Here is a 9,500-nt window from a genome sequence, read left to right as displayed (position 1 = left end):
CACTCATGTTTTTGCTCGAGTGGAATTTTACGTGTATGGCCGTTTTTACCCCGCCATTTAGGCAGCCATACGCCACTTTCGGAGGAAGCATGCTGGGTATTTTTGTGTTTGTATAACCCATCGAACTCTGACATGGATTCCACGATCTTTTTCGTGCGTACTTGGTCTTGTGCTTGCGTGTACACACGAAGGGAGATAAGCCGCTAGCAGGTCTGCACATAAGTTGACCTGGGAGATCGGAAAAATCTCCACACTTATCCCACCAGGCGGCCGTGGCCGGGTTCGAACACTCGACCTTCCGTTTAAGAGAACGACGTCTTACCACCCCGCCACAGCGCCCGTCGGCATCAAACTAAAAGATAAACACCACATACCAATACTCGCCGAAACTACAATTAGAGAGTCTCGGCTAACGATACCCGAAGACCGAGATGGGTCACGCTCGTCTCCGCTAAGCATGCCACCGTAGTCCTTACTCAACCTATTTTTTATTAATTCTGAGCACATGTTTAGAGTAAACACGACATACCTATATGTTTGATTTTAGGAGAAGACGAGGAATACAATGCAATCATTTGCTAATCTGTTACTGAATATTCTATTTTAATTACAACTTTAATGAGCAAATTAATCAATTATTTTTTAAGCTTGCATTGTATGTCTCATCTTCTCCTCAATTCAAAAATATATAGATATTTCATGTTTTCTCAAACAATGTGCTCAGAATGAAAGAGAATATGTTCAGTAAGGTCGCATGCTTCTTGGAGACGAGCGTGACCCGTCTAGGTCTTCGATTATGGTTAGCCGAGACTATCTTAATGTAGTCTCGGCGATGACTGGTGTTTGGTGTTGACCTTTAAGTTTCAAACCGACTAAATATTTCTATATCGCTTCTCGCGACTTGTTTTGTTTTGTTTTTGTAAACTTGCTAAGACGGCGAGTAAATTTGTTAGCAAATTATTTCGAGGGGATGGGTGAGGTAACTTAAAAAGAACCAAACGCTACCTTCAGGCTTCCTGCAATACAACACAAGTAGGGAAAGTGTTCCAGATTGTATTTACTAGAATAGAACAGATGGATCTCTCACTTTACACACAAGAATACAAAATACTTCATCTTGAAGTCAAAACTCAAAACAATTACACAACAATCTTTGCTCTTAAAAAGCCAAACACAACCAAAGTTCGGACCAGATTTACAGCAAATGAATTCTAAAACAGACTTTTGATCGACAGTGATCAACAAGGTTACCCCTGAAACAAAAAATAAATAACATAAGGATGTTTAAAAAAAATAATAGGAAATGCTAATTTAAATCATCCAGAACACTCTTTTTGTCAGTAAATAACAAAACAAAACAAACATAACAACATGATTACTACCTGGTACAAACAGTACACATGGTATGACCCGAAATGGAACACAATAGGAAAAGCATATCATGTAAAACATGATACAGGAATCCAACCAAATCAGAATTACTGTTTGAATCTCAGCTCATAACGATTTCCTTTCAAAACGTGAACAAGATGTTATACTTTGATACATTTAAGACCAAGTACAACAAGGTCAAATCAAAACTTTACCACGCCCACAAATGATAAGCTGGAAGCTTCATCACTTACAGAAAAAACAAGACACTCAATGCCTTAAATTCTTCTTGACATGAATAAAATACATTCCAAATCAATTCTTCTTGAAATGACTACAAACACATTCCAACCATATAATCAAAAAGCCCACAGCACACAAAGTACTGCAGCGACTTAATAACCACTGACAGGGTGATTCCTCTTTCAGCAAAATAATTCCTATGTTCAATTTGTGTCAACCAATTTTACACATACAAATATCATCTTTCTTATGGTACACAAATACAACTTTTACTCAAATTGTAATATTTGACTTAGTTCAAAATTCAACACGTTTCACATACATTCATTTCCATACAAATCATAATATAAACAGACAGCAACATCTTGGATTCTAAGCAAAATCACATAATCACATTGATATGTATAAATCCTTAAGACATGTGACTCACTAGGCGCGAAAGACAAAGTGTCCAGCTACTAAAGTGACCGACCACAATTATCACCAATACTGAACAATGACTCACACACACGAGACAAATTTGTAAGTCAATCAATAAAAAAGAACCTGGCAAAAGAAACGGAAGAAGGCAATAGAGCGGAATTAAACTCGCATTTCCATCAGCTGTCCAAGTACTCCACAGCTTGGTTGAAGATATAACACCTGCATGAGGCGCCATTTTTGGACATGTTTCTGACGATTATGACCCTAAAAAGAGTTCCAGGAACCTTCGCTGTACTTCGCCGTATTTAAGATACACCAGCAATCATTTGCTCGATAATACCGACTCGGTAGCTTTTCTTAATGATTCAATGAATGTTAATAAGCAAGCGATTTGCTTCTTCCACTCTCCTATGTCAGGAGTCCCGACTTAAGTTTATCATAATTGTCCTTTTAGTCCTGATAGGTGCGCATTTGTCAAAGTAGATAATAACCGCTGGACATTCCTCGTGTGTGTCGTCATCAACCCCCAAACGCATCCAGCATCAGCGCGTGAAACAAAGTGTATTCCCAGAGGCAAAGCTTATCAAGAAAATTAAAAGCGCCAGAATTACAGTCTCGGAACGCAACTCAAATACAGTTAGGAAAACTGAGCACTCAAACACTCCCTGGAGTGAGTTGACATTATAACAACCCCGACCCGAACTGTATAGCTCCTGGGGCGATTAGAGGCAGTGGTTTTTGTGTCAGTTATATCCCCTTAAATGTTTAGCGTGTACTTCGAGTTTCGTTGCTTGCTCGCGGAAACTGGTCCAGGAAGAAAAAAGCCGATACGCGCAACCAACAGCCAACTACTGCCCCTTTCATTTGTGTCTCAAACATTGACGCACAAGTAGTAAGTGTCCCGTATCGCCTGAATACGTGTTCTCATGATACTAAGTGGTACTTGTTGCTGAATCTTCGTTGATATGAATGTTCTTGGTGGGATAGCCTTGGTGTGCTTCGTTCTACTGAACCTTGGTGGGACTGCAAGCAGTGAGACCAATTGTAAGTGTGAAAAACACAGCATTCGCCTGATTTGGTAGTATGTTTGTTTGCCGGTTTAGGGGTGGGTGTGTGTGTGTGTGTGTGAGTGTGTGTGTGTGTGTGTGTGTGTGTGTGTGTGTGTGTGTGTGTGTGTGTGTTAGTGTGTGTGTTGTGTGTGTGTGCGTGTGCGCGCAAGTGCGTGCGTGCGTGCGTGTGTGTGTAACTCTCTGTGTGTCATGTGACTTCCACGTGGTTCAAGAGGTGTATTTAAATGTTCAAATCCAGAATCATAGTGTTGCTGTTTGTTTTGTATTATATATACGCATTAAAAATACCTACTTGGAAAAATGAGGACCCTGTGTTATTTTTGCTCTTCCGTTGTTGTTATCGCTTTTGTTTTTGCTGTTTGTAAATAAGATATGTCATGGTCATTGTTAATTTGCCCAAATACACATACTTTAGAACACAAACACAAACACACACACACACACACACACACACACACACACACACACACACACATATATATATATATAGAAAGACAGACAGACAAACACACACACACACATACACACAATCGTATACACACACACACATACACACAATCGTATACACACACACACACACACACACACACACACACACACACACACAAATACACACACACGAGAGCGCGCGCGCGTTCATATGTTTGCATCCTTTTGTTCTTCACTAGTTTGGCCGCCACGACAGTTTTCAAAATGGGAACCGAAACCGCCATGAGTGAGCACGTTTAAAGGAAATCCCTAAATCCTTTCGCTATTTATACTAATTCGAGGCAGAAGAATTTTAATTTCATCACATCATTTGTGGTAATGGCAAAGCGAGTTTTGGTCAAAATGTTAATTGTATTCCAAGACATTTTTCTGAGGAAAGACGACAATGTCTGTTTCTCGGTAGATAACATCGACATCATTGAAGAAACCGTCGGTGGAATTGGGGCCTTCCATGCAACCCAATACACTTCCTCGAGGAGAAATGGTTGCCAAGAGCGAGGGACATTTAGGTCAAAGATACTCTTTTAAAAGTTGTCGAAACATCCTCTAAACTCTCAATATCTAAAAACTGTGAACAAGACAGAACTGAATCGAGAACCAGTTTCTAAAATGTGACCCTCCACCACGAAATGAGTCGCATGTCACCTCGCGCGGTTCTGCGCTAGGCTTAATAAAAGTCTGGGGAGTGTTTTGGAACAGTGTGAGGGTCACCTTAGTCACAGGCTTATAACTCTAACAGTTTTCGCTCTTTTCTAAAACGGTTTTCACCACTGGATAGAGTAAAAATGTAAAAATATGAAAATCATATAAAGGTGACATGCGACTCATCCCGTGGTGGAGGGTCACAAATGTGTAGAACAGTTGGTATGAACATAATAACTCAAATATAAGGGAGTCATTCTCTTTGGACCGAAGACTTTTTTTTCCAGGATAGAGCGGCATCCAGCAGAAGGCAACCACCACAGACCCTGCTTTGAATGAAGTGGGTTAATTGGGTGCACCTTGGCGATCCCTGGACTTGGTACAGTATTACACAATATCAAGCTGTGCGAGGGGATTAGCGTATTCTCGTTGGTTATTTGCTATCTTAATGTCCAGCTTAATCTCCGACTTCTGGTGGTAATCATCACTTATTTAGGCCTCTCTGCAAGCTCCTGTATGGGTGCCTGAAGAAGACCCTTAGGTCGAAACGTCGCTGTTATTCGTTCCGTGTTCGTCATTTTAACGGGAGTACATTGCTTTTTGGTCTCTTTATTGTTCCCTCTCACGTGCAGTCGCCATTGTTTAATACTCTTGTATGGAGTACCAAGAACGGAGGAGAGATGCAAACCGAAATTCATTTCTTGGCCAACCAAATTAATACAAAAGGAAAAGTCGTTTTCCCCTCCGACACAGGAATCAGGAGACACGAAATGGCGGAGAAAGCAGCGAAAGCAGCAGCTATGTCAACCATGCCAAATGGCGCACAGCTACACAGCTACTAGCCAAGCTGAAAAGATAAGAAACAATAGCAGACTCTTTAAAACACATGTGAGGAGAGAAGTTAGGTACATCTCCCCTGCAATAGGAAAGGACACCACCTCCCAGTTCCCCTGAGAATTTTGTGTCGCTTGCACACTGTCAGTAGCTGCATCTACTGGGAAAAGGAAGTTTGTCAGTGCAGCAAGATTGGCCACCTCGCACACGTGTTTTAAGGTTGTGATACACGAGATGACTAGTCTTATCCGCTACAGAAGGGGGAATACTCTGAGCTTGGGAGACTTTCTCTGTCCATGCCCATCACTCAAAGAGAAACTGATGATGGTCCTGGTCACCACTTTGTTCACCTCATCTGTTGCCAGGCCAATTGCCCCCCCCCCCCCCCCCCCCCCCGGACAACTGCCCCCTGGACAATTGTCCCCCATATATATGAGACTGCGTGTGTTCTTGTTCTTTTTTGCAATTAAGGAACCTGCGAATTCTGTGTCCGATGTCAGGGACTGGTGCATCATTTTTTATGATAAGTATATTATAAGCCAGGAGCTACCATGACAATACACCGTTTTTCATTTGACCACAACATTCCTGAAACAAATGTGTTTGCGTTAAAAGTTGGTGCGCATTTGCTGCAATGTATGGAAAATAATAGTACATGATAAAATAAAAGATTATTTCTAAATTGACTTTGCAAAAATTATTAACTAAAAAATAAGACAAGCGATGAATGGAATCATGTTACTTCATGGATGACAGTCTAATTTCAAAACTACTCCCCATATTTGAACTAAAATTGGCTTACACGTGTGTAAGATGTTTATATTTGATTTGTTCGAAACATTTTTAGATATTGTTTTTCTAAATGTTGATTTTATGGGTACAAAATGTCTCAAAACATCCAAAATGTGTATCTGTTTAACTGTCCTTCCTAGAGCTAATCACTTCGAACAAAACATCTATTAGTATGTCTTATACATTTCTGCAAAATTCCAAATCATCCTATTGAATAGATTTGAAAATTAATGATCTTGTCATCCATAATGAATTTCATTTTTTCAAGTTAATAATTTGTACTACGTCAATCTAAAGCTCATTTTGTTTTTGATCATATACTATTAGTCTACATACATTGAAGCAAAAGCACACCAAATTTGAACACAAACAGTTCTGTTTTATGAATGTTGTGGTCAAATGACTTGGAAGAGAAAAACGGTGTATTTGAAGGTAGCTCCTGCCCTTAAAAAAATACATAAAGCTTTACTCGTTTTTTGACCTGATACCAAAAGTGACCGTCAGAGTATTAGAATCCCTGTTATGTGAATTTTTGGTAACATGAATTTAATGTTGAAATTACCGAGTGGCACTGGCTTTTGTTAGGAGTTTCCACTGAAACGAAATTGAGAGAAATGCACTGGAAATGTTTACATAATATTTACCCAACCAACATAATATTATTTTTAAATGATAATATTTGTACATATTGTCCTGATAAAATAGATTATATTGGGCATTTCTGTTTTGATTGCCATAAAATACATAACATTTGGTCAGATGTTGTTTATAGAGTTATTAAGAAGTTTGACGTTTGTATAGTATTGAATGCAGAAACAGCCTTGCTGGGCTTCCAACCACGTGAACACATTTTTCTTCAGGCAGTAGAATATATAAATTAGTTGATAATAGTCGTTAAAATGTGCATTGGCAAATACCGTTACGGTAAACCTATTAATATATGTCGTGTTTGATTTGGAATTTATATTAAGACAGTTTGAGTGAAAGGTTTTATGGTGTTAATTTCATTTTTTTTAAAAACAATGAAGAAGGATGCTCCCCACCTAAAAAAAAAAAAAAAAGAAAAAAGAGAAAGAGAGGCAAAAAAAGAAGGGTTGAAGCAGCCTGCATGCAACTGAGGTCACATTCAAAAAGAAAAAGAAGAAAAAAGAAGAAAAAAGAAAGAACACGAACAAAAGTGACCGGCAGTATTCGTTTTCTTTTTCTGCGTTCGTGGGCTGAAATTCCCATGTTCACTCCTGTTTTTGCACTTGTGGATTTGGACGTGTATAACCGTTTTTACCCCACCATTTAGGCAGCCATACGCCGCTTTTGGAGGAGGCATGCTGGGTATTTTCGTGTTTCTATAACCCACCGAACTCTGATATGGATTACAGGACCGGCAGTATAAAATTTCAGTAAAAGATTTGTATGATTTTTATTTTCGGTGGAGTATAGATTTAAAAGTCATGACCCTGTCTGATCACTTGATGTGAACGCTAATCTGCTCGTTGTTTTTTTGTGGTGTTATTCGGCAGCAGGGGTTACTAAAAAGGGTGGGCTTTTTTCGTTTTCGTGCGATGGTCACTCGCGAATTATGTGTCCAATTGCAGGTAATGATGCATTATTTTTGTATGATGAGTGTAAGCATGCTAATTTACTCATTTTGTCACCCTCTCATGTAATACAGAATGCAAAAAGCTTCCCTGTTGCTGATTTTACAGACCTGATTTTGACAGAAACCGGGAGTATCAAAATTGTAGGATAAGTAGCGTGATCTTTGATTAAGAGTATACATTTGAAGGTCATGACCTTGTCCGATCACTTGTGGTATCCTCTTATTCAATTAGAATTTGAAAAAGTACATTTATGCCAATGTTTACGCTTTGTTCAACGAATATCCAGACTATTGGGATTGAGCAGTGTTAGGCCGTAGGTCCGGCTGTGCGTGGACAAAAAACTTAACGTGGAGGTTATTTCAGATACAGTAACTGTGCTATCTGTTCTGTGTGGTCAGAAACAAGTCGCGTGAAGCATCAAACTGAAAGATCTCCACCAAATGTACAGTCATCGCCGAAGGAATAACATAGCACACGCAATACGCAAGCTACCTGAACAAAACATCCTTTTCTGGGTAAATAATTGATTTGACTTTCTTTTCGTATGTAAAATGTATGCCTGTTGTGATTTTTTGTCGATTTGTAATTGGGCCTTTCCGTTTTTGTCTAGTCGATTTTTAGGATACCGTTATTTGAGTGGCGGTCACGTGATCCCTGTAAAATATATTTTTATTCCAAAAAGTGATCGTGATAGTCAAGTGAACGACCTTAACTGGCATATAAGTTTTAATGACATTACACGGGAAGTAATGCCTAAATTTGTGTGCGAAATTTGTTGCAATAATTGTTTGGCCAAGTTAAAATCATTTTTAAATCGGTTTGTGAAATTCGATTTAATTCACAATTTGAAAGAGCAAACGAATTAACACATTGTAAAGCTGCCGCGCTGAAATTCAATCCCATATATAGTTCTGTCGTGGTCGACGACTGTTTGGCCAAACTGTCAATCCATTTGACCAAAAATATGGGCGTGACAGTGCCGCCTCAACTTTCAAAGATATTTATCAACAAAATTAAAAAAATGAAAAAGGTCTGGGGATATAATACCAAGGAATTCATGTTAAGTTTCATGAAAATCAGTATAGCATTTTTCTATGAATCGCTCCACACATACACACACACACATGCATGCATACCCACACACATACACCACCACCCTCGTCTCGATTCCCAGTCTATGTTCTATCATTTAGTCAATACGTGTATAAATGTAAACATGGGTGAAAAAGTCACTTTGTACACACTGCAGAGAGCTGCAAAACAAGTCATTACAACAGAAGAAAGTATTAATCAACTTTTTTTCCTTGAGCGCTTTTGTTTAAAGAATTACCACACTTTCTTAAACTGCCCCACGGCCAGAATATAGATGGGGATATGTGACCCTCCACCACGGAATGAGTCGCATGTCACCTTAGCATGATTTTCATATTTTTACATTTTCCTAAAGAGTTTTTTATGCTCTATCCAGTGGTGAAAACCGTTTTAGAAAAGAGCGAAAACTGTTCGAGTTATAAGCCTGTGACAAAGGTGACCCTCACACTGTTACCAGTCACCCCCCGGAAGCCTAGCGCAAAACCGCGCGAGGTGACATGCGACTCATTCCGTGGTGGAGGGTCACATTTACACAAGAAGGAAGTGCACTTGCAAAACTGGCTGGTGCGCTTGCATTTTTGCAATGTATCGAAAGGGTGTTCACAGTCTAGCCCTCACTTGAAAAGAAGGACACATTGATTAAGTTCATTAACAAACCAAATTCCATTTGAAAAGATAACTTCATGCTCAACAAGGTAGTTGGAATGTCTCCAAAATCCTTGAGTTACAGGTTTCCATTGGGTGTTGTGCTGTTTCACAGAAGAATAGGTGCCATCGTCGGCGCAATATTTAAATCGATTATATTGATTGTCATGCTAATGCTGCTTGTTCACATTGTTTCCTGCTTAGAAGTAGGAAGGAACGCAGGTGTGTGTGTGTGTGTGTGTTTGTGTGTGTGTGTGTGTGTGTGTGTGTGTGTGTGCATGTGTTTATATGTGTGTGTGTG

Source organism: Littorina saxatilis, linkage group LG12 (assembly GCF_037325665.1).
Source record: "Littorina saxatilis isolate snail1 linkage group LG12, US_GU_Lsax_2.0, whole genome shotgun sequence".
Taxonomy (NCBI): domain Eukaryota; kingdom Metazoa; phylum Mollusca; class Gastropoda; order Littorinimorpha; family Littorinidae; genus Littorina; species Littorina saxatilis.
Note: the sequence above shows the minus strand (reverse complement) of the source record.